Source organism: Podarcis filfolensis (assembly GCF_964270895.1).
Source record: "Podarcis filfolensis genome assembly, chromosome: 5".
NCBI classification, from domain to species: Eukaryota; Metazoa; Chordata; class Lepidosauria; order Squamata; family Lacertidae; genus Podarcis; species Podarcis filfolensis.
The window spans coordinates 39,911,916-39,937,405 of record NC_139608.1 but is presented as its reverse complement, the minus strand read 5'-3'; the positions used below and the strand labels follow the sequence as shown (position 1 = coordinate 39,937,405).

Below are 25,490 nucleotides of genomic sequence, written 5' to 3'. Positions count from 1 at the left end.
TGGGAAAAGTTGTCTTCCCAGGTCTATTTGAAACCCTCACCTGGAGGTGCCCAGGATTGAATCTGGGATCTTTTATATGGAGGATGGGCTGTATTACTGAGCTCCTGTCCGTCCCCACTTTACAGGATACTACTTTCCTTTACTTCTGGTTTAATACTTAAGAACTGACTAGGGAGCATGGGAAACTGCGATTTTCCTAGCTGCTACCATAGCCTCCTGTAATTTCTTGTGAATTTGAAGTAGTAAAAATTTAACTGTACAATTGGTCTCCTCTTTCTCATACCTTTTTTCCTTCCCATATGCATTAACTATGGATATTTACACTGGCTGTTGCATCCAAAATGCACTATCAATGCTTTTTACTATACAGCAATTACTGCTTTGTTCTTGGGGAAATTCTAATACCTTTACATCCCTATTCACAAAGCAGTTTTGAGGATCTGAGAATTGATATTGCCAGGTTCTGTGTTTTGCACAGGGCTATTGGTTTACATTTTGCGTAGGGTGTGCAATTTTCTTAATCTGTTTGAAACCTATTTTTGTATTTGAAAGTAGTTATTACTTGCCCTGAGCCTCAAAAACTAGCTCAGAATTAAACATGAAATAAAAATTAGAAAGGGGGGGTAAAGTAATTGAGGTCTACCTCTTCATTCCTTTGAATTTCAGCAAATATAAAGAGAAGAAGAAATGGGTTATTCCCTGGTCCATAAACAATAAGAGACTCAACCCCTATGAAAAATTACGGCTGGCCAGATTTTTTTTGGCACTTTGCCACTCCTATTCTCATAATGAAAATTAAAGCCCAAAACCTTTCCCTATAATTTTTTGTGGTTTCTCAGTTTCATAAAGAAATAAATACTTCAGAAACCTAGAGAACAGAAGATGTCTCAGTAGAATATACTGGAATGTGAATATTTTCCCCCACTTTCATTCATAGAGTTTTATAATCATGTTTGAAACAGCTTACAGAAGCAGTTATGGCCAAGTACAGAGGTAACGTGCTTTCTGAGTTCCATGCTTAATGTAGTTAGGCAGTTACAATCATGTTGTGAGGTCAATTTGGAAGCACACTGGAGGTGGTAAATATAGCATGGATGTTAGAAATAACAGTCTTGTCCCCAGCCATAACTGAGTAGGAAAGACAGGTCACAGCTGCAGTATAATTTCATAGCTTAGCTCTTGGCATTTACTTTTGGCTAGGACTACAGCATAGTTCTAGGGCTTTGTCCCCACCATGCCTTGTTCAACATTCATTTCATCATGAGCCCTCATTTTCAGCGTAAGGAGAAATAAAGACAGTGAGTATAATGTTGATAACCAAACACTTTTTTACAGAATTGTTAAATGGGTCTGGTTCTCTTTGATAGAACTATGTATCATTTATGAGAGAGATGTCAATAGTAAACATAACCCACTTGTCCTCCTATTACGCCTGGCTGTCTTTGTCTCATCAAAGCAACTGATGATTTGATATCAGCTCTGATTGTACAGTGAACATAAAACACCAGTCGTCTCCTACTTGGTGCTCTCCAGATGTTTTAGACTACAACTCGCATCAGCACATGTAGGCCAAAACAGGAAGACTGCAAGACGTGCACCTCACTTGTGTTCTGAATGGTGCATGCATGCTTTAATCATCACTTTCATTGGCAAAACCTTCATTTTATTTATTTATTTTTAAAATGTCTGGCCTGCCTGGTTCTTCAAAGAGGTTCAAGGTGGCTAACAAACATAATCCCCCCTTTAAAAAATTCAGCATACATTCAAATTCATACACTAACATTATCCATTTAATGAATTCCACTGATATAAAAGTAGCACAGAAGTAAGCCAGCCAAAATTACACTGTTAACCAAAGGGCTTTTTAAAAAGCTGGTTCCTCACTATGAGTTCTTCAGAAAGGCATTCAGTAGGGTTAGGTGCCATAACAGAAAAGGCCCTATCCCTAGTTGACAGCAGTATAACGAAATAAAATTGATGGAAACAGCAATTGGATAAGGATGTAATTGGTCTACCAACAATCTTACCTTTCACACTCACAAATGCCATAAAAGATAGCATGAGACTGCTTTTAGTTGCAGCCATAGTAAATAGTCTTTCTCTTGGATTGCCCATATGCATTTCTAAAGCATAATCTGATTGAATTCAAGACCTAAGCAGATCCAGCTGTTGAAGAGGAAAGGTAGTTAATTTTTATTAAAATATGTGTTCTCTTGAAAACCTGGAAACAAGGAGATAGGAATGCCCTTAGTGATAGTGTCAGAAGTAGATCAAAGTCTTAGTAGGTATGTTGGTCACATAGAACAAGAAGCATGTGTACACATAATTAAATAGACAGCTATGTCCATGAGCATTACACATACAAATGATCTATACATGGATTTCACATTTTTGCCTGCCTGGAAGCAATTTCAATGCAAGACATTTTAAGAATCCCTTAGTTATACGGCTGCATGTTGCATTTTAAACACTAGTTGGTCCGAATAAAACAGCATCATTTCTCTTGGTGTTTCAAGTCCTAGGTGGCAGGACTAATGAGAGGGAAGATTCCTGTTCCTCTTTCATTTGGTATTGAAATCATGTAAAATCTGGGAGACTGCTGAGTTGACAAGTCAGTAGATGAAAGGATAGGTAATTATGCTTTGAATCATTCAGCTCTAGGTCATCAGGTACATTTGACCTTTCAGTGGGAGCATATTCTAAATATTAGGTGGTCTCAGGAATATAAAAGAATATAGTTTCGTTTCTAAGAAAAAACTTGCCGTTGTCAATTGTCTGTAGGGATGCCAGTTTGCAGCCTAGATACTCGCTTCATCTTTTACAAATTACTAAGCAGGAGATGCCACTTCTGTACATACTTAATTTCCAAGTTGCAAGCTGTCAATCAGTCCCTGTTTTCAACATTGCTTTCCCCATTGAAAATACGAAACGTATTGTAATTTAAATACCTTATACCTCTATATCCTGTGTTATTTGGTGTAGAATTACTATGCCCGCTACCATTGGCCTAGCCAGGATTTATGTTAGGGGGCAGGCCTTACGTCAGGAGGGGCAGAACCAAGCTGTTAGTTAAGTATTTTTATTTATTTGCTGGGGGGGCAACTGCCCCCCCTGGCTGCGCCCATGCCCGCTACTACTCTAAGTCATGGTGCCCTGCAGATATAATGAACTACAAGTCACATCATTCCTGACCAGTGGCCATAGCTGGGACTGAAGGAAATTGGTGACCTCCAGATGTTGTGGACTGTTTGTGGGCTACCGCTGCTCTAAGTCTTCCTCATTGTTACTGCAGACTAGCTGATCCACACATCCCTTCCATTGTGTTCCTCTTCCTGCTTTCCTCTCCCTCTTTTCCTCTTCTCTCCGGACAACATCTTCTGCATGCCCCACAATCAACAATCAGGGATAGGGGAGCCGACTTGGGCCTCTGGTTATGGGTGCCCTGCACGTGACATCATGACGTTATATCATAACGTGACGTCGTGACATCACATGTGTCCCCCGGTCTCGGAACCTGGAAGTCAGATTCTGATACCTCGTGAGACTTCTGGAAGCATCTCTGAGGTCTCGCAAGGCCTCAAACATGACTTCTGGTGCTTCCAAATCACCAGAAGTTGCACCAGGGACACTGCAACAAAATTTCTGTGGGTGCTCGGTTACCCAGAGCCCCCTACATCTGGAAACCCTGATCTGGGATAATTGTTACTCTGCCTTTTAGCAACAGCCAGTGAAAAGGGCTGTAAATGTGCCCATGTGGTTAAAAGCTGCTAACAAGTTATTTTTTTTGTATTAAAAATTCTTGCCTGTGTGCCCTTCACTGTGATAAGTCATCTGATTACTTTTGAGGATGTCTATCATTGGAGAGCCTTTAAGTCAGGTAATAACCACCCCTGCCATCATTTAATTCTGTGGGTACCACATGTGTGACACAAGCTTGAGTCCAGCATATTCCAAGTGGCTGTGTCTTGTTTTTAGGTTTCAGTTCTTATCACCTTAGAATTAGACCTAGAAGCCACTCCATGCTTAACAACTGTTGCCATGTTAGGGAGGGTTTATTGCCCCCTGGCAGAGAGAGGTCTGAAGCCAGGAAGTGCAGCCTGTATTGCTAAAGGCGGAGCATACCAAGGGAAGATGCTCCTGGAGAAAAGGCAATTAATAACTGATGAGACAGGAGCAGGGGTGGAGGCAGCAGAAGGCAAGTGCACATTAGCCAGCCTGGATGCAAGAGCGAGGAAGACTTTGCACAATAGGGCCTGGTCTGGGTGTCCTGGGAGATTCCACTGCAGAACAAGAACTAGAGCAAAGGGAGAGCTGGAGGCCATGTGGCAGGGTATCCTAGACCTGCCAGCAGGAAAGATCTGTAAAAAGGAGAAAGAATCCTAAGGCAGCAGTCTGACAGGCTGTCAGGCAAAATGGCCCAACTGTGCATGATCTGTGCCTCTTGCCAACTGATTAAGGAGAGTGGGAGGTGAAATAAGCTGTCACTCTCAGCAGCTGAGGGAACCAGGGGAGCATGTGGGTAGGGTTTTAAATGGCAACAAGCAGTTCAATTTTGTTTATTTGCAAATTCAGTTTTCCAGCCTTCTCTTTACATTTGCATCCAGTTCACACAGCAACACTACACTCACACACACACACACACAAATACTAGAGTACTGTAAAGCTGTAAAGCCGTCAAGGACCTTTGCCTTGGAATTTGCCTCTGAATTCCAAAACTCTTATTTGGAAATGTGGAAACAGAGAGATATCCTCTCCCACCCCCTTTATCAGTAGATTTAATGACTTGTCTGTATCTGTATATATGTACACAAACAAGAGCCCCCTACACTTTCCTTTGCTAATATTCAAGGTAGATCTGACCTGCAGTGTTGCTAGCCTATTCTATTCCTGGCTTATTAAACTTTTCTTCAATGTTTAACTTTGGTTATCCATGCTGTGGTACAGTGAAGGTCGCAATTTCTAAGAGTTCTTTGCATTGAAGCACAGACCTTTTAAAGGGCGGCTTTGTTTTCACTTTCTGGCAGCTTTGGGGAAGCACTCACTCTGCAAACTTTTTTTGCCAGGGGTTTTGTGAAGATGATGGAGGGGGTGCTTGCAAGGAAGGGGAAGAGGAAAAAGGAAGACACCAGCACCCACAGCTTGTTAGAGCCATTCACTGAAAAGAAAACACTGCTTGTGCCAGACTGAACAGCCCTGCTCCTAATTAAGCTCAGGGAAGCAATGGGATGGTTTAATTGAGAACAGCATCCCTGTTTAATGGTGCCAGCAATATAAAAAAAGCACACCCAACCAACCAAATTCAAAGCATAAAGTGCACAGAAGACAGTAGGCAAAGGGTGGGGGTGTCGTTCCATAGGGCCAACGTGGTAAAACCCTCTTCCCTGCATGTCATTTGGAAGAATAATTGGATTTCATTTATAGGTAGAGTTTGTACTTAGTGGCTTAGGGAACTGGATATTTGCTAGATGAAGAGCCAAGCAGCCCAGTTTTGGGAAGAAAGCACTTCCTGGTGATTTTGACAGTGGGAAGTAAAAGCCGGAAAGCTTCACCTAGATCGGTATGCCTCCAATTAGCCTAACTTTAATATTTGAAAAGGCGTCTCCTCAGGTCATAAGAGTTCACCTTCTAGCATGTGCAATACTTTTGAATTTGAGACCCATTAAATATACCTACTAAACTATTAAATTTGCTTTGAAACACAGGCTGGGATCACACACACATACCCCACCAGATTTTATCCATTTTTTAAAAGCAAACACTTACTTCTAGATCTATGCTAATCAGATTTGTCACCTGCTCTGGCTCCTGTTTTCATATTGGTTAATGATGTGTGACATACTGATTTAGCCATCCCACCCTTCTCAGCAGCGCACAGGCAATGGAGGCATCGGCCTTTAATGTACTCAGATGCAAAGGACTTAGGGGCATCGCTGCAGCCCATCTGTTGTCCTTCAGTGCCAGGTGGAGCCACCATCTTGAGTAATGATCACCGTTTTCAGACACTCATAAAAACAATTTTCCGACCCTGTATCTTTTACAAGTGCCACATAATGTTTGTCCCACACTTGTAAGAAATCATTTTTTTATGTGGCAGCACCTATTTTCTGAAAACCCCTGCCAGTGAATATTCAGCAGGCACCTTCATTGTATTGTTTTCTATGCCTGATCAAAACCTTTTTGCTTAGGCAAGCCTAGCCAGACATGTAATTTTATTGTGCATATTTTCTTTTTAAAACTGTTGGTGTTATGCATCTTTTCACAGTATTGTCTGCTGTTTTTAAACTCTGTATTTATCATTCTTCAAATATTTGTATACTATTGTGTAAACTGCTTGGATCTTTTTTATTTTATTTTATTAAGCGGTGTATAAATCTTGCTAAGCAGAAAGCAAAACAAATCAACATTGATAGCAGCTGTCATTTAACCTCTGGAAAGAAAGTGCTATTCATATAGTACAGCACACACGCACACTCCAGCTCTTAGCTAACACACAGCCTTGTGTATACTGAATGCTGCTTTAGACTAAGTTGCCTGATACTGCTGGTAATTTGAATATTTTAGCTGCAAATATTGAATTTATTATACCTAACCACAATGTTAATGAACGCAATAGCAACCTACAACTGGGGATCATGTGGCACTGTACTTCAGATCTATGCAGAACAGTCAGCTGTTCTGTTTGCCTAATAGGAAACTGTCTCCCTCAGATGTGGAATGCTGGAGTGAGACTCAAGGGGTGGTGGACTAAGCACTCCCTTCCCTGAAGGCTGAGGGGCAAATGGTTGACCCGTCTTCCTGTTGTTATTGTCTGCTATCTTTACTGATTCTCTCTACCAGGGGTCAGCAACCTTTTTCAGGCGTGGGCCGGTCCACCGTCCCTCAGACCGTGTGGTGTGCAGGACTATATTGGGGGGGGTCATGAACGAATTCCTATGCCCCACAAATAACCCAGAGATGCATTTTAAATAAAAGGACACATTCTACTCATGTAAAAACACACTGGTTCCCGGACCTTCCGTGGGCCAGATTGAGAAGGCCATTGGGCCGCATCCGGCCCATGGGCCTTAGGTTGCCTATCCCTGCAGTCTCTACCTTAGTAGGTAGTTGCTGCTTTTTTAAAAGTTGAGAATTGCTATTCCAAAAGTCATGTATTTCAAGACATGCATATTCTGTATCTTCAGTGATGAATTGTGCCTCAGTCCAGTTTAATTTCCAGAAAATCATGCATAAAGTAATGCATAAGCAGTTTCATGAAGATGGCTTGGAACCTGCCTAAACCCAGGCCTTTGGAATTTAACTGCATTTTTTTTTTAAAGTGAGGTTGAGTCGGATTTGTTCTTTTATGCATATTACTGTATTTTAGGTCATTTTTACTCAAAGCAAGTGACTTTGAGTTCTTTTTTTATATATATAAAGAAACCAAAAATAAAAATAAATCTATCCGTTACATTAAATTGGAAGGACAGGGAAGCAATTTTATCAATTCCAGGGTTTTTTGTTTTGTCCTGTTCCCAAAGTGAACCACTCTTGCTTCTTAAACTCATTCTCTTGCCTCTCCTGCCAATCTACCTGAGCCACCTTTCAGAGACTAGATGTCTGAGAGAGCTGTAACCCCATCACCACCGTTAGCAGGTTGCCCAACTTCCACTGTGCTTTTTTTAATGGAGTCCTCAGAAAGTGAATTTATTCCATTCATGGTTTGCCAGAAAGCAGCATTTTTGGAGTCTCCTCAAGGGGACAAGGCTGTCAGTCAAATTGTCACAGACAATAATTACCCCCCACCAGATCCGCACACTCTGTCTTCAGAGCAGTCAGTTAGAGCTACCAGTACAGACAGGCTATTCTTACCAAGTTGGTTTTCAACCTAATTAAAAGGATCCTGTCATTCCTTTCCCGTACCCCTCAGGCCTCCAATGGTCCCTTGTTCATTGCAGAATACAGACAGCTAAAACACATTCTTCCCTAGTACCTTTTCTGCACAGATAAAGAAAAACACTGAAATTCCCAGAGGAAATTCAGCAATGTGTAGCTAAAATTACAGCTGGCACTAAACCACTTAGGCAAGAAAAAATAAAAATCCAATCTATCGTCCCAATCTTAGACAGGTTTACTCAGTAGTAAGTATCATGGATTCTACTAGGGTTTTATTCCAAGTAAGTATACTTCAGTTTAAATATTAGGGGTGAAATAAATAGCTTTAAGCTCATAACATTAAAAGTGTTGAGTAAGAATTAAAATTGAACCACACTTCTGCATTATTCTTTGAAAACTTTTGTTTATATTTGTACTACCAGCTATTGTGCCTGTATACAACGTGGTAAAAGCATAATAGATGGTTTTTGTTTACATTTATTTATTTTTAAAACTTTCAATACTGCTTCCCACACCAAGTTTCAAGGAAGTGTATAGCAATATTAAAACATTAAAATATGGGATTAAAAGAAAACCTAGGACAATGTTAAAATTTATAATATTCTGAAATCAAGTCCCAGCAAAGGCCTGAGTGCATGAATCTGTTTTTAAAAGATACATGTTGTTGTTGTTGTTTAGTCGTTTAGTCGTGTCCGACTCTTCGTGACCCCATGGACCAGAGCACACCAGGCACTCCTGTCTTCCACTGCCTCCCACAGCCTGGTCAGACTCATGTCCAACCATCGTCCTCTGTCGTCCCCTTCTCCTTGTGTAAAAGATACCTAAATGTCATTAATGTGGGTGTTCACCTAAGCTCAGAGGGAAAGTGCTTCCATAGTATCTGGGCACCACCACAGAAAAGGCCTTCTCTCCAGTAGCCACTAACCAAATCCCTCCACCATTAGGGTCTCATCAGCTGATTGTAATGATAACGTGGGGTAATATGGATAGATTTTCTTCCATGGGGAACTGAGACTAAAGTTTGTACATGTGAATTTGCAAACTTCCCTGGCCAGCTGGCTCAATTCTAGCTGGATCTATAAATCTCTCTCGAATTTCACTCACCTTTCTGTAGATCCTGTAAAGAAGGGGCCTGATAGAGAAAAGGGATGAACTGGAAGCAATCCATATCAGCTATGCACCATTAGCTGTGGGTGTAAGATCCCAGAGTGGGTTACAACAATATTATGTACGGTTACAAGAATAGATAAAACCAATACAATTATTAAACAAGTAAAACCATTCCAAATGGAACAGAACTTTATAAATTCAACAAAAGAGGTGGGTCCCAGAGCTGTGTTAGCCAGTCTATAAAACAGACTATAAAAACTCTACAGTAGCTGTTAGCTGGTGCTAAGGTAGTAACTTGTCTCTTGCCACAGTTGCAGGATTGCTATCCATGGTCCTGAATTCATTCCAGAATTTGGACTGGTACCAACAGTTCTGACCAAGTTGCTGAAGCCAACTCTGCCCTAGATCAGCAGCAGGGATCTGCCTTACCCCACATACCTGGGGATTACTTCCTAATAAGCAACCTCTGGAGAACACCATATTGACTCCCCCAGTACACAGCACTGTACATACGTTTTAACAAGTGTATTTGCCAGACTGGTGGTCTATGGAAAGTTTAAGATCTTGAAATATTTTCATATACCATATACGTCAGGCCTCCTCATCCTAGTGCTCTATTTTGGACTTGCTGGCTGAGGTTCTTGGGAGTTGGAGGTTGGGAAAAATGAATGTATGTATATATAACCTACAGCCATGACTGTTCTTGTGAATGTGATGAAGTAGACTTGAATTTTGCTTATGGGGAAAAAATCAGCAGTTCATCTTTTTTAGATAATATAGGAGAAAAAGTGCTAATACGAAACCATATTTCTTCAACTCGCAATAGAAAACCTTATGTCTGTTTTTCCTTTGTTTGCAACAAAACTCTCAGCCAAATGTATTGATTTTGTTCACTGCATAGCCTTACAATTATAGGGCTTCAGCCTGATTCAGGAGCTCAGTTTTTTAACAGTTTGTGCATTAAAATAGTTTTTTTATTATGAGGAAAAACTTTTAAGGCTTTTTACACCAGGACTCCAAGTAATATTATGGATGTGCCTGGTGAACAATGCAATATTCAGTATGGCCTCCCATACTGCTTATCAGGCCAAGTGCCATTGGTAAGGAAGTTGGGCAGAATTTAAAGACAGATTGAATTTTATTTTTCTTACTTTGTTAGAGACAAGTAGTATTATTTCTGTCCTTTAATTCACAAGTCCACAGAGACAGTAGAAAAAGAACTGGAGCAAAGAAGATTCAAATCGATCTTTTTTCTGCCAGGATTTAAAACCACTGAAAATCTGATTCCCAGTTCATGGGTTGTGCATCTGTGGTCCAGAAAACATTCATTGCAGTCATGAAGCTCCTGGCAGCATATTGACAAGGAGAAATGAAATCCACATCTGGCCTCTCTTGAATTATTCCTTATTGCTATGGAATCTTATTCCACAAATCATCCTGAGTTGAGTGACACCAAAGCTTCTCTCTTCACATGACAGATTACAAACTCTTTGTTCCTCCTAATCCTCTTCAAAAACTAATGAATGGCAAATTTAGATTAAGCCTGCCCCCAGCAAAACTGTGTTTATTCCACAATAGTCCCACAGTGCTGAAATTTGGCAGGCCAGGAATCCAAATGGCTAACCCAACTGGTGATCAGATACTTCTTTATTTCTGCATAACCCACCTAGAAACAGAAGAGAAAGCAACTCAATACAGCTGGCAGTGAAAGGAACAATAATCTGAAAAGGATCTGATCTGCAGTATGATGTTTGGAAGTGAACACACTGAAGCCTGCTACAACAACATATCAGTTTCAAGTTACTTGAATTTATATAAGAATAAAACTCGCAGTAAAGTAAGAGCGCAACCCTGAATAGGTTAAGCCTTTGAAGTTCAACTGTTACATTACGAAGGCTTGTACCAGAACTACTAGCATGTTTGAAACACACATCTAGCAAAACAAGTTTAATGTTTTATGGCTCAGATCAGTTGTGTTTTGAGCAGGTTTGTTCCATAAGTAAAAAAGAAAACTCTACAAAATTTAAGGAAAATGTGGCAGCCCGTGATTTACCTTGTCGCTGCACAGGTTGCAGTCCCATGAACACTGGTAAGCCTTCTAGGGCTAAATGGGTAGAGAAATAAATATCACTCGGAAGCTGCTGAGATCTATTCTCTGCCAAGAGAGATTTATGATGTGGTGGGAAATTGCTTTGGTAGCTTTTAACCATACTTCATATGCTATTGCAAGCAGCAAATATTAAAATGAATTGTTGACTTAAAAATAAAGAGAAGAAAAGGCCTGTTTAGCTAAAAATGCAAGTCTTAAAAAAAAAATCAGCTGAGGTGGAATTTGGCAGTACTGCCAAGAGTGCCTTTTTCAAAGATTATCTGTTCATTGATATGGTTGAAGAAACACCCTGACGTGTGTGGGCCCAACATTCCTTGCCTGTGGCAATGCAGTCTTCCCTTTCATTTTTCCCCCCTAGGATCCTTGACCTTCTTTTTACTTCTTTTGCGCAGTCAAATGCTGCTTTGTAGTTTATGGAGATAAAATTAGAAAAGGCGCTTCTTAAAGAAACTGCTGATCCATTTGTCAGACACCAAGCACTAACACGTTACTTTGTGTGCTATTTTAGCTTCGTCTTTCACATCTGATTCAGTGTGACCGAGAACAGACCCCAGCTGCATGAAATATAATATATAATATATATGTTATATATTTTATATATTTCTACCTAATGCAACTTAGAAAGGAAAACCACTTTGTGGAAAGAGACCATGAGAAAATAATTCTTTGAGAAGAAATATAACCTTTAAAGTTGGGGTAGAGTGAAGTGTGAGGTCTTGGACCTCATAGCTGGTCCTAACACCAGTCCTAAGGAAGTAACTATAAGGAGCTCTCCCAGACCAACAAAGAACCACAATATGCCAGAACTGGTCAGCAATGCTCCATTCCCCCAGGGTTGTGAAAACAAATAGACTACGGGGAGAGAATGGTTAATTGAGCTATGCTACAGGCCAGTCAAGACAGTATCATTGTAATCAAGGGTCAATGGTGGATAGCATCTCAGTCTCTGTAGTGTGAAAATGTGTGCTCGGTTCTGTATTTGTTTTGCTTTAAGAATAAAAGTAATAATTATTATACGAAGGTATGATAATAACAATCGTTGAGGTCAGACTCGCTTGCTGACCTGAGCTAATGGGGGTGCTGCAGATTACACTGTGCTTGTTATTTTGAACCAGCACAGCAACCTGCAAACGACCCACGACAGTCAGCAAAAGGAGAGTCACTGAAACACCATGAAATTCCTTATTCATGTAGATAGGACCTGGTATAAGCAACCTTGAGATAGCGGTCCTGGCATCTTGATTGTGATAACAAATCCCGAATGAGGGGAGGGGAAACATGTTACCGGTTTTATTGTAGTCTGACAAGGTAAAGGAATGAATCAGTGGATCAGCCTGGATTAGAAGAAGAATCCTCCTAAATTCATAGGGATCCTCCTAATAACAGATGGCAAGACTAATCTTGATGTGGCTGCCTTATCTGCAAATGTGCTGCATCATTTTGATGAGTTTCCTCCTTTCGGTAGCTGTCTCAAATGAACTACAATTTTCCAGCTTATCTTTATGTATTATTAAGATTGTTTTTTTATTGTGCAAGGTATATTTTTGTTTGTAAGCTGCCTTGAGTTTGAAGTGAATCCCTATCTACTACACAACACAAGTATAAAAAATTTTTTACTGAGCAGCATCAGTAAAGGATGGAATAGATTTTGAAAGCATCCTACTCAGTTCCTCCTGTAAGGTTCCAGTATCTTGGAAAGTGACTCTAAAGAAAGCAGGGCAACAGGTGTGGAATCGCTTATGACACCTGCACAGTGTTAGGAACGTTTTCACCTGCTGCATAACTCTCTGTTAGAACAACACCTTGATTTTGCAGTCAGCATTCAAGTCCAAATAGGATGTGGATATAGAGCTCCTCACAATTGCTCCATAAGATTACCCGATTGTGCTGTGGCAGGGAACATGGATTTTTCATATCAACATGCCACAATTTTTCTTGAAATACACCTTCCCTTCTCTAGACTCAGTCTTGATCTATTCACTTCCTGTCTCAAGCAACTCCCTCCCCTTAGCAACCCAATTATTTAACTCGTTCTTCTCACATTGTTCAGTTTGCTCCATTGCTTATTCTACATGGGACACCCCATTTATCCCCAGTTATCTCCCACCCTTAACTGCTCTGTCCCACCCCCTTGCTGCGGATCCATATTTGATGTTTTCTTTGGATTAGTCAGGGACCTTAAGGCAACTTGAAACTTTGGGCACTCCTTAAATAAGCTTTTCTACTATTGGAACCACGTTGGGAGGCTTCAAAATAATCCAGGTTGTTTGCTTGGAGACTGCAAAACACAGAGACCCTGAGTTGCACCATATGCAGGGCTCTGTCATTCTAGGGTAAGCATGCCAGGAAGCAGTGAGGACCTGTTGTAAAGTTGTGCCCTTGTTGTGGGCATGTTGTGGAAACAAAGAGGCTTAGAATGTGGTATAGCTATACCTCACCCACATTCTCTACATGACACACACTCCCCACCCCAATCAACAAAGCATCTATACCAGCAGAGCTTTCCATTAGTATTCCACATCTTCCACTTCCTTAGGCCTCTTAGCCAGGAGATCTTGGGGACAGAGTTGCTCTCTGAAAAGCTTCTGTGTTCAATTTAACAAACTTAAAACACAAACCACTTTTAATCCTCTATGAAAGCAAATTGTGGCATTAAGATTAATGTAAGTGATTTTGAAGCTGAGCGGCCATGGTCTATCCAGTCTCCTTGTCGTGCTACTTTTGGAACCTTTGGTATCCTATATTACTTAATGCAGCTGGTCTCTTTTAGCTTGTTTGGGATAAATAAGACGAGGATTTTTTAATAACGGGACAAGAGTTATCCTGTTGTATTTCCTTTTGCAGTAGTTCCAACACAATTTCTAAGGAATTTCTACGGCCTTCATATTTGTTCTATGGATCATCTATTCTAAACTGTTTCCATTTCTTTACTTATTGTATTTTCTGGTTTCTCCTCCCACCCTTCCTGCTCAGTTGCCAGGAGGGTGGAGTTAATGAGAAAGAGATTCTCGTTAAATACATTTTCTACCTTGAAGGGTATTGATTGACCTGCATTTATCTAAGACCTTAAAAGTGATGCTTCTCCCAAGGGTAGGGTTAAAGGAAGGAATTCCAAAAATCTCCCTATTGAATTGACTTGTTAGAGGAGCCAGAGGAGGGTGTGTGTGTTTTTTCTTGCCCCCCTTTTTCAGGGGAGGGAGTGGGCATACTTCAGCCTGTCATTCTTGTGTTTTCTCTTTTTGATTGTCAGGTATTAAATTCACTGTGAAGATGGTCTGAGCCTTGCAAAATGCATTCCTCTTCATATATTTAGTGGCTGCTGGTTATCGAAGGGGAGGGACCTGGGATCAGTTGGCTTTTCTTTTCTCTCACTCTCTTAATCCCAGGCAGCTGTCACTCACTCCTTCACATTCATTGTATGTGCCCAGTGGCGGAACGGATGGTAATTATGCACATTTAAACTACAGTACTTTTCTCATGCTGAAGTTAGCATTGCTGCCACACTAACTTCTCCTATCCTTTCAAAACACCTGGCAAAATATTCAGTGCCGTTTCTCTCATTGTTAATTAAAAGGTTGAAATAAAAGTATTCTATCTTAACAATCCATTTTCCTATCAGGCTCAAAGTCTGGGCATAATTGTTAGGTTTCGCAACATGTTTTATTTATACAAGTTCTCTCTTCATGCAGGCATAGATATGCTCTTAACCCACCACATTTCACGAACATGAGAGCTAGATGAGAAAGTTAGAGCATGTGCTTGCTTATTTGCGGAGACAAAGTTCAGATCTCTTACATGGGATTTTAATTAATTAATTAATAACCCCTGATTGACTAGGTTCGTCTGTGTGACTAGTTTAAAAAGTGTTGCTGTCATTTTAAATGGGCTTCATTTGCCCTTAGTGAAGTCAGAAATCTGATTGGATGCAGAGCAAAAATGTAGGATCACATCCGCAATGGGCTAGAATTGTTTGTGGATGAACGAAAATGTCCACACAACTGCCACAAAACTGTAGGATTAAAGGGGGGGTTGGGCAAAGTCCCCTCAACCCTGAAAATTCCTGCTTTCAAGGTGAAAAGGGAATCAGATCAGCCCTAGTTCTCTTAATCTTTATGCTAAATGGCTAAACATGCTGAACAGAAAAAGGAGGGCAGTAAAACAATCATACTGAAAGATACAACAATATGGGAAAACAGGACAAAAACTTACACTGAATTGATCTATTTAGTCAGTACTGTCTACACTCGTTAGTCCTGGCTACCCAGAGTTTCAGACAATATACATTCCCTGCCCTACCCAGAGATGCCACGATAGAAACTGGAACATTTTGCATATGAAGCAGACAATCTACCACTGAGCTATGGCCCTAAAAATTGCTCACTCATTGTTACAGTACCAGATCCCTTCTGTCTGTCACCCGTTCCACCAGCCATTCTTAGTCTCTTGTCTTGGGGTGATGAACTTTAGAGTTTGGCTACCAGGATACAGCTCAGTTAGACCTGCACTGTCTGGGATGCTGCAGACAGATGCCCTCCAGATGTTATTGGACTCCCAACTCCCACCAGCCTCATCCAGCATGGCCAATGTACAAGAACGTTGAGAGCTATAGCCCTGCAACATGGATTCCCCGCCCCTTCTCTGAAGGAACTTACTCACCTTGAAAGTAAGTCAGAAGAGTTTTCAAGACCAGACTCAATAGTTTGCGAGGTTATGGTGCCCTCAAGATGGCTAAGGCTGGTGGGAGTTGAAGTCCAACAGCATCTGGAAAGTACCATGTTGGCAACTGTAGCATGAGATTAGCTGAGATCTACAACATTTCTGCACTCTTTTCTGCACCTGTCTCCCCCCACCCTTGTGTGCTGTGTTATTTTAGATTTTAACCCAGCAGATAGGGACTGTCTTGTTTTGATTGCATGTAAACTGCTCTGGGAGCCTTTGTGGTTGAAGAACGGGGCACAAATGCTCCAAACAAATAAATAACTGAGGAATTGAAGAGGGAGGAGTTTTGAGTACAGCTGGAAGAGAGAGACTGGGAGACACACTATTTGGGGGAGCCGGGTGCTGTTTTGAACCATGGCCATAGTCTAAGTAGAGCAGCAGCAGAGAAACACTGAGAGGAAAACAATGGTTTTAAACAGCAGAGATTTGAGTAAAGCAGGGGTAGGCAGACACTGAGGGTCTGGTTTGAAAAGAAACATCAGCTTTAACAAGGAGAAATAACAGAGCTATAGAGATGAGTACAACACAGAAGCTCACATGAAAAAGTTAACAGCATTTGCAAGCTCTCTTCTCTCCTTTAATCCTAATTTTCGACAAAAAGTTGAGCAGAAAATGACAAATCTCTTTTTAAATATGTTTAAATCTGTTGGTATGCATTTGTCCAGTGCTTTTTTTCCCTAAAAGAATGTTTAGGGGAACTCTCATTTTCCTACTCATGTTGAAATACTGCCCCTCAATAAGGCCAAGCCTAGATTCACAAAATGTTTAGGGGTATGCGTCCCGACAGGAAAAAAAGCACTGCATTTATCACAGTCACAGAAGTATCCAGTATAACAGATTTTTGTATTGTGTCCCCACATAAAGATAGGCTGGGAAAAATACAGTCTGCATTGGCTCCATATTGTACTTTGGAGGTGTAGTAAACAGAGGAGAGCCCAATATGATGAAAAGAGGGATCTGGCACACATATTTACAGCAGAGAGCTAGCTGTGTGCTTCTGTCTGTGGGCTCATGCATGAGAATTTTAGAGTATTAGAATACCGTAAAAAATGTTCATTGAAGCAAGATCTAAATAATGTTCTACATTTTAAATTAGATATGGCTTTTGGTGGAAACAGCTGGGAAGCGCAAGAAGGGGAAGGTAAAGTAAGAGAGAAGTAATGCAACGACATTCCTTAAAGATGCATTAAAACTTGGGGATTCTAAAGTAGGCTTATAGATAGATGAACCTGCAGAACCGGGACAAAGTCTGCTCAGCATCCACAGATGGGCCTTGGCTTTCACTATTATCTGCTTGAGATCACAAAAGGGGAGTTTAAGGTGATTCACTCTCCCAGCTCCCTTCCACATTTGCATTGAGTGAAACCTATTGTTCGTTGCCACTTCCACAAAGAGAGGAGGATGGGTAAGAGATGCAAGCAGCCTGTTCCTATTCCTGGTAGCTTTGGGGATCAGACAGGCAGCACTGGATTCTTCTACTCTACCTCTGCCAGGCAGGGTGTTAATGTGGCGTGAAAGCAGTTTAAAGCCTTGGGCCTCTCTTGGAGCCAGCAGGGTGTCCGAGGCAGGCCCACATCCCCAGTGGGTGGCTGTCAGTGGCAGTGCGCTCTGTTAGGCAGAAATTTATTAGTATTATTCCCCCCCCCCTTTTTTTTTGTTAGAGCAGCAAGGAGTGTAAGTGACAGCTGTATTAAGAACCACAGTGCCTCCGAATGGGATCAGAAGCCATCTGCACAGAGGTTCTTGACAAAAAGCCTTTTCAAAGTGCTTAGTCGCATCTTAAGAAATGGGGAGGAGAAAAAAGGAAGGAAAATGAAGGGGTGCCTGCTGTTTCTGCAGATTTTTAGCCTCCTCTTTTTTATTATTATTTGCCTGTTTGCTTCATACGGTCCTCATTCTTTTCTGCCCCTCCAACAATGTGGAGAACTCTCTAATTCAGATCCCAAAGCCCAGTCAGAGGAATGACCTCTCCTCTCCCTCCTGTGGTTTACTGTCTCCCCGTATCTGTTTTCCCAAATGGTTGAGAGTGGCAGCTTGGATTTTTCTTCTTTTTTAAGGAGACATAAATTCAAGACTCGCACTGCAGCACCTGGCTTTGCAACGGGTGCTGCTATCAGGCGGGCCAGAAACATTTTAAGAAGCCAAAATCTCTTTGTTCTTTTTAATCTCCCCTTCCCCCTGTCTGTCCTTCAAGCTTCCTGGCATGTTCAGCTGCATGGCTTTGGTGAAAAATAATGCAAGCGGTTTTATCATTAACCTGCTCAGCTGCAAATCTTCCCACCCTTCCCCTGCAAATTCACACATATATTTGCATATGCAATAGGCTGTATTCTTCCATTCTACAGCAGCTTCCTATCTGGGGAGTTCCTTGTGAAGAGCTATATGGGAAATAAGACCTCTACAGATTAAATGTGCACAATTAGTTTCTTCATATTAGATAAGGTGGAAGTGGGTGTGCTGTGTTGCTTTTTTGTGCTACTTATAATTGAAACTGCCTGTTTTCACTTTGGCTGCTACATTAAGACTTCAGGGAGGGGGGTATTTAAGTATATCAGATCAGAATTTCTGCCAGTAGCTTTAGAAAGCCTCAAAGTACTCCTGAGCTTAATCCTTTATTTTCATGTTATCTTATCTTTCCTTGCAGTATGTTTATATTTATCTCCATTTTCTGGTATCTTACAGCTTCAGTGTTATTTTAAACATACATGTTTCTTTCAACTGTTTGTGGGATTTTCTAGTGATGCAGCATTACTGACCCACAGATGAATTATGACTGATAGTGCATTTCTACATGTGGCAATAGCCACAAGCTTAGATGGATTTTTTAAAAGCTTTTTTGTGACCTATGGAAAGTTATCTGCATATGCTAAAATCACCCCATAATGTATGGGGTGCAAGTAAGAGAATGTGATAACTTATCCATGTCCAGAGATTTGCATGCATCAGAAATGCTGAGTCCAGGATCATTAAATGGAAATAAATTCAGTTTGTTTCAATGTGCGCCTTTGTATCATGACCATAGTTACACATTCTTAAAAATGCACACAAGTATTTGAAGCGCATGCAATATAGTAGCCAAAAATCAATTGCCAAAGTAAGTTTATTTCATATATACACTCAGAGGTCAAAATTCTGTTCCTATCTATAACAGTACAAGCATATATTGACACCCTGCATAAAGATGCAGGAAGAAATTTATCTCTGTAAATATTTGTATGGGGTTTTTTTACCTTGAAAATGGTTCATCCTGAAATTATGGAGTAAGGAATGTGCATTCTTTTCAGATATATTCTCTTTACATGCTGTAGGCTGGGCCAGATTCAACATCTAGGCAACTTGGGTAGCTTCCTAGTGTCCAGGAAGGGAACCCAGATAAGCAACACTGGAGTCAGGCACTTTCATCCTACCTTCTTCCAGGATTCATGTAGAAAATCCATTATCGTGCAAAGTGTCCAATGCTATCACAAAATTACCTACTGAATCTTGAACTCTCTTTGCCCAGAGCCCCTCTCCTCGGCTGCCAGGATGGCATTTGCGGGGGTTTAACTCAAAGTCCTGAGCATGAGCCACACAAATCCCTCCGAGCAGGGCCAACTGAGAATAGATAAGAAATCAGGAGTTTTCTTGCATGTTCTATATTTCAGAGCTGCAGGAGTGACACAATAATTAAGGTGAGTGACTTTCTCCCTCCAAGCATTCTATTTTTATAAAGCCTGAAAATTCTATTCCTCATAAGTGAGACTGACTGTCCTATCAGTAGGACATGTGGCATAGAGAATCTACCTCATGAGGGGTATAATTTGATTAAATTTCAGAAAAGTCTCAGGAATGACGGAGTTAAAGCAGTTTAAAAACTTTTCAGTTAAGGTTAAGCGGCTGCTGTACGCCCACACAAAATATATCTGAAATTTCTCCCTTGGTTGGTTTAAATAATATTTGCAGAGAAACCAAGTATATTAAAAGAGTGTGACTTTAGCAGGTTTGATGTGAATCAGTTATGTATCATTAGCCTATGAGATTTCAAAGTTCCCATTTTAAACTGTTCATTAATTAGGTGCAGGAATTACAACTCATGCCTATTTAGCAGATTGAAACTTCTCTGTTGGAACCCACTTCCAAAAAAAAAAAAACCATTAAAAATTGCCTTCTTTGGAGTTAACAGTCTGCAGTGGCATGTTGCATTTGACATGCTTCTCTCTCTGTGTGTGTATGTGTGTGTTTGTGTGATTGTGAAGCAGACAGAAAGAAGAACTACCTCTTATTTGCAGTCTCTGGCTTGGCTCACTTCACTAATCTGCTCCATGTACCCATACTTCCCCTGGTTTTTCAGGTCCACTCTTACATCTGCAGACCAGAGGAATATTAAACCACTAAAGCATCATGCCCAAACAGGAAATAGTAACCCAGATATCTCTATCCCTAACACATGTGTTGGGGAACCTTTTCCAGCCCCAAAGCCACATTCTCTCATGGAGAACCTCCCAGAGGCTAGGATACCACTAGCAAGGTAAGGGATATGACTCTAACCTTTGGACAGTAGGCTAAATTCCAACCACACAAAGCCATAGTTTGCCAGTTTGAATACAACTGCAAACTATGGTTTGCACTAAACAGAGTTGAAAGGAGCACATGAGCCTGAAGTGAGCTCACATAACTCCAACAGTGGTGTAGTAGTAGTATCTATGTACTGAGGAAGTTGTGATGCGGAAAGAGGCAAGGAGGTCTCTCTCTCTCTCTCTCTCTCTCTCTCTCTCTCACACACACACACACACACACACACACCATTTTTCCGTCCTTGCCAGATGCCAAAGGAGACAGTTAAAAAGCTGGTCTTCTTTCTCCTTTGTTGTAAATGCATCAAGGGAAAGAAAAGCCTGGTGGGAGACAGAGGGCTCTTGCATGTTCACAGCAACATAAACAGAGGATGAAAGGACTATTTTCCTTTGGGGCATAGAGTAGTTGTTGCTAGATTTCTAATAACTTGTAATCTCCAGTGTGCATGCACGTGTCCTAAGGGAGGCCATGGTATACAAGGACCAGAAAACCCTGTTGGCAGCCCAATTTATTTGCTCCTATTCTGTATATTACTGGAGCACTTCAACATTTAAGCCTTGTGTTTACAGCTTCTCACAGTACCATTTGAATTCAAAACAATTTCTAAAAGAGTGGTTTTATTTCCTTTATCTAATACTTCTCTTCTGGGATGTCTTGCTCTGTCGATGAATCTACTCAAGGGAATTTAGAATAAATGAGTTGGGGAGCAGGGGGCGGGGAGAGATGCTGTCTCTTATGAGCTAAGCTCATTATTGCACTGCCTTTTTAGCCCCTTTAAATGCTAACATGCTTGTATTCCTTCTCACAATTTAGGCTTGCCATATGTCAGGGGGCAAAAGGTCAGAGAAAACCCGGATGTATGGCAACGTGGTGGAAAAAGCAGCGGAAACAGCTCAAAAAGATTAAACTCACTATTTTGGGGTTAGGTTACTCCTCCCAACCCCCAACCCCCCCAATATTTATAGTTTCCTAAAAGACAACTTTGCGGGTGTCAGGAATTTTACTTTTTGAAATATGGCAACCCTATCACAATTATCAGACATGAGATGTACTCCTAAAATGATAATATAATCCATATAGTTAATTGCTGTGATTGTTTTAAGGAATAGAGGAGGCAGAAGGAATAGTTTGTTAATAGGGCTGAGTTGCTGTAATGCTTTTTATAGAAACTAGTATTATTATATATTGTTGGGAAGAGCTTACCAAACCGAGACTTCTTCCTTTGGAACAGAGGCTCTGAACCTAAGCCTTCTAGGGTTCAACCTTTATGGAAGCAGAGATGGGCAAGCAAAATGTATGCAAGGTATAATTCCCAATTGACTGTATTCATACTTAGGCAGAGAGCCATTCTTTAGCTTGAATTTTACATCTATACATTCTACTGCAGGCAGGCACCTCCAGAAAGATACATGTCACCATAGTAATTCATCTCTGTTTAGGGCAGATATATGGGCCTCCTCCCTGCTTGAAGCCTGATGTCCATTAAAGAGCTGCATGTCCAACTCACGATTAGCTGTGAGTCAATCGAAAGTTTCCCTCCCAGTTCAGAGCTGTTGTTCTGTAACAATTTTGGTAAAAGACACACAGAGGTTTTCCGTTATTCCCTCCTTAGTCCTGCAGTTAATATGTCAATGCAGTAGTACCAGGTCCATAGTGGGATGCTGCTGTTGCACCATTCTAGTTTCCAGAAAAGGAGGGGGAGAGAAACAGATCGACAGACAGACCTTGCTACTAGCAGTGCATCTCTCTGCAACAACAATGGAGGGATGGATTTGGGGGAAAGAGAGTTGGAGTGGACATGGGAGGGAAGACTAGCTGGCAGAAGTAACAGTGGTGGGCAACCCCCAGTACATCGCATTCAAAGGCAGTGCCCAAATTTGGAAAGGTGTGGGCCTCTCCAGCCTTTTGAATGAGGGGAATTCATATTCCAAATGCCCCATTCAAACTTCACCTCCAGCATTACTCTGCACACCATCCTTCTAACAGCTTGGTTTACGCAAAATGGCATCTGCTTTATCCAGACAGGCTATATCTCTTGATCAGAATCTCATAAAGCAGAAGAGTGACTCAGTATATGCATCAGATACTTCTTAGATAAAGAAGAATCTGTTCAGCATACAGTGTAGATTGTGGGAAGCATAAAGGAGGAGAATAAATAGCATATACTTCTAGGCAGGTGGGGGACAGTAGACTTAAGGTATTAGAAGTAGCTAGCAGAAAACCAGTAGCACATGATTGAATTACTAATCCAGGATTTGCACATTTGAAGGCCTGATAAGACTATGTCATTACCCATTTTTGTCAGCATGGGGAGAATCCTTGTTCAAAACGAACTACCGTTCCAAATTTCCGTGGATTTTGGTGAACCCAAAAGAGCAGAAGGGGTTCAGGTAGACAGGTTAACTTAATTGATACATGCTACAAATCACCAAAGTTTTGTCTTACATCACATTTTCACAAAATGTAAGGCTGGCCAGAACTTATTGCTAAACCCCTGTTTGTCAGAAAGGAGTGGGATTGGAGGAATGAATGTTTATTTGTCCTCTCAGCAGCAGAAAGAAAAGTCTGGAGGTCAGGATTAAAGAGCCCAAAGGTGTCCCCCTCTAAATCTCCCATTAGCCTGATTCCTGAAAATCAGAGCTGAAAACTGCAAACAACAAAGTCTTGAAACATCCATTGCAAATAGCTCCTTAGGATGCTGTCAGCCCTCCATACATGCAAGCACAAATTAGAGAGAGAGAGAGAGAGAGAGAGAGAGGGAATATATATATATATATATATATATATAAAATCACTTATGATTGTATCAGATATGTGAGAAGGCAATGCTGTCGTCATTTGTGCATCAAACAGATTCACTTCAGACACAGTCTCTAATCACAACGTGTATTGAAAAATACGGTCACATTTTTAAATTACCATGGAAAGCAAATATTCCCTCAATTAATGTTGTCCTGTGAAGTAGCCATTAAAATGACAAATGCATTGAAAGGTCCTGCGTATAGAGAACAACTGATTTGATTTCTCACATCACACAAAAGCTTGCATACAATAGGCAGGGTGTTCCAAAGTGCAGATGCTGCCACACTAAACGGTTGAATTCTTACAAATGTGGACCGGGTGTTACGTGGCACCTGTAGTAGTGCAAATTCCGCCGACTGAAGCGGTCGAGTGGGCACAGGTGTGGTATGGCCCTTCCCCTTCATGTGAGAGACTTTAATAGCAATTCCCATATGAACTGCAAGATCTGATTACTACAATTATTTCTCCTTTTGCCTCTTTTACGGGAGATGGAGGAAGTACCATCTGTTTTGCTCTGAGACCATCGGTTCTTGTTAATTAAGACATGCTGCACTAGTCTCTTGTTATTCTCCAGATAAGGAACTGCCAGCTTTTGCTTTTCTTTGCAGATGTCTCTCCCCCCCCCCCCCCGGCTGGGTTCCATCCATACTCAGGTGACAGGTGGAAAGTAGCCAGGTTCAGCCCCCAGTTTTTATAGTGGCTGAGCCACATAAACACGGATAAGGAAATTTCCTTCAATTAGAGCAGGGATGGGGAGAACCTGTTAATTCTTCAGGTATTCCTGGACTCCATCCCTGGCCATTGGCCATACAGCCTGGGGTTAATGATGGAGTCCAATAAGACATGGAGGGCAACAGCTTCCCCATCCCTCATTCAGGAATATGCTTCTTTTCTTTTTTTACTCAACTTCCACTATTCTTTTTCCCTCCATGACCATCCTTCCATTTACCTTGTCTGCTGAGGGAATTTATATCATACCTGCAAATCTCACCCCACCCAACGCTGACTCTATTTTAAGGCACTTAGCAAGGTGTGACCCACATTGGCCCCAAGTCAAAGGGCTGGGTGCTGACAGGTTCCATGCGCAAAGTAGGACTTCTGGTTTGCCTCCTTTCAGTAGCAACCCACTCAGCTACACTGGTCCTTGGGAACAGGATCCAGTGTCATGTTGTTTTAAAAAAGTTTTGGGCACTTGCAGTGGGGATATCTCCACTCAGCCAGAAAGCGCCCTGGGTGACCTTAAGCCAGTCACTGCCTCTCAGTCCAACCTACCTCTCATGGCTATTGTGGGGGATAAAACTGGGAGGCAAGGCATGTATGCCATCTTGAGGTCTGGGAAAGAGAGACATGATATAAATGAATAAATAAAATTGCCAGTTTCAGGGCGCTTTTAGGAACACACAAACCTGGCCAATGCAACACAATAAAATGTTGTGAGAGGCCTTTAAAAACATAGCTTTGGTTCAAATATTAGCCTTCACGGGCTTGGAGATAAATTTACATTCAGGTTCAACATACAGCAACAGTGCTTGAAATGTCATCCGCTCTCTCCAGTGGACCTACTTTTTCTGTTGGTGGCTCCTATGTGGCTAGAATAATGTTTAAATGAACCAACAAAGCAGTGATCAGCCAGGCAGCTCTCTACCATTTCCAGATGTTTGTTGTTTTGCTGGTTTTCAGAAAAATAAACAGCATGAAACACATGTTATAAAATATATTTGCAAATATTACATAGAAATAAGTAACCCCTGGAACATTTGATTGCACAGGCTTAATTATTTGACAAATGTTTGTGTGGGGTTTTTTATTATTATTTTAGGAAATTTAGAAGAAAATAATAGCCTTCCAAGAGAAGCTACCAAATCAGAACACAAGAGAAGTGTTTGTTTTAAACTTCTGTTTCACTGTGATACTTCAGTCTTTGTGATACATAATTTTTAATGTATAGGGATAGCTGTGGTGAGAGAGGAGTGGAAGACTATAAACAGCAATTGATTTTTTTTTCTGGGAAAGGAGCTCAGATTGAGGGGGAGGATGTGTCAGAGATTAGTTGGTTCTTTGTGAGATGGATGATTGTTCAGACAGCTAATGGGGGGATGTGAGCTTGCATAAGCTGCCTTCAGGCAGTATTAGGAAGGTGTTGAAATAATTGAGGTTCTTCTGAGTGGTTTACAGAGAAATTAATTAATTAGAGCAAATTTCAGGCATGCAGTCTTTGTTTGCCTGGGTCATTCTCTTCAGGGGTGTTACGTAATATTCCATTCCAAAGTATTATTGTAGTTCCCTTCCTTCTAGATTTTTTTTTAATTATATTTTATTAAGG

The 25,490-nt window shown here is 41.1% G+C and overlaps 1 protein-coding gene and 1 long non-coding RNA gene across 2 annotated transcripts in view; both read left to right on the top strand.

Annotated features, from left to right (window-relative positions):
• The window catches only part of LOC310763340, a 57,418-nt gene extending 31,948 nt beyond the window's left edge, over positions 1–25,470 (top strand). Inside the window, exons 2-3 of the long non-coding RNA XR_014548584.1 lie at positions 19,314–19,482; positions 24,987–25,470. This is a non-coding gene — a long non-coding RNA (uncharacterized lncRNA). The remainder of the gene's footprint in view (positions 1–19,313; positions 19,483–24,986) is intronic.
• HS6ST1 (heparan sulfate 6-O-sulfotransferase 1) overlaps positions 1–25,490 on the top strand; it is a 187,332-nt gene that overhangs the window by 95,499 nt on the left and 66,343 nt on the right. The gene's annotated exons all lie outside the window — the stretch shown is intronic.